This window comes from Hylobates moloch, unplaced genomic scaffold, assembly GCF_009828535.3.
Source record: "Hylobates moloch isolate HMO894 unplaced genomic scaffold, HMol_V3 SCAFFOLD_13, whole genome shotgun sequence".
Classification (NCBI taxonomy): domain Eukaryota; kingdom Metazoa; phylum Chordata; class Mammalia; order Primates; family Hylobatidae; genus Hylobates; species Hylobates moloch.
Genome location: NW_026652288.1, coordinates 59,591,621 through 59,592,406, shown reverse-complemented (window position 1 = coordinate 59,592,406; position 786 = coordinate 59,591,621). Strand labels below are relative to the sequence as shown.

Sequence of the window (786 nt, the reverse complement as noted above, 5' to 3'; positions counted from 1 at the left end):
AAATTAGCCGGGCATGGTGGCGGACGCCTGTAGTCCCAGCTACTGGGGAGGCTGAGGCAGGAGAATGGTGTGAACCCAGGAGGTGGGGCTTGCAGTGAGCTGAGATCACGCCACTACACTCCAGCCTGGGGGACAGAGTGAGACTCCGTCTCAAAAAAAAAAAAAAAGACAAAAAGAAAAATATTCATGATTTACTGTGAATTAAAAAAGCAAGCAGTTAAATAGTATATATAATATGATTTAATTTTATTTATTTTTAAAATATTTTGCATATTTTTCTTAAGCCTACAGCACTTAGTATTCCCAGGAGGTCTCCCATCTAAGTACTAACCAGGCTTGACCCTGCTTAGCTTTTGAGATCAGATGAGATAGGGATGTTCAGGATGGTATGGCCGTAGATGATTTAATTTTGATAAAAATAAAAAAGACTATACATATATTTAAAGATAAGACTGTATATATGTGTTGTGTGTGCTGTGTGTGTGTATGTGTGCATGCATGCATGTGTGTGTGTGTCTGTGTATGTGTGTGTATGTGGGTGGGTGAGTGTGCAGACATAAGAAAGACAGAAAGATACATTCCAAAGCAGGATTCATCTAGGGTTTGGGGATGTCAACACTTCCAAAGTGTTAAAATTGGTCAAAGCAGAGGAATGAGATTGGATTGGAGGAGGAGACTTTTTTTTTTTAAGCTTAATCTCTCTTTTTTTTTTAAAAAAGTATATCCATAGGTTACTGGTGAACAGGTGGTGTTTGGTTACATGAGTAAGTTCTTTAGTGGTGATTT

At 38.5% G+C, this 786-nt stretch overlaps 1 pseudogene; it reads right to left on the bottom strand.

The window, feature by feature from the left end:
- Positions 1 to 282: 282 nt before the first annotated feature.
- Positions 283 to 400, bottom strand: LOC116481393 (5S ribosomal RNA; annotated as a pseudogene).
- Between the last annotated feature and the right edge of the window lie 386 nt (positions 401 to 786).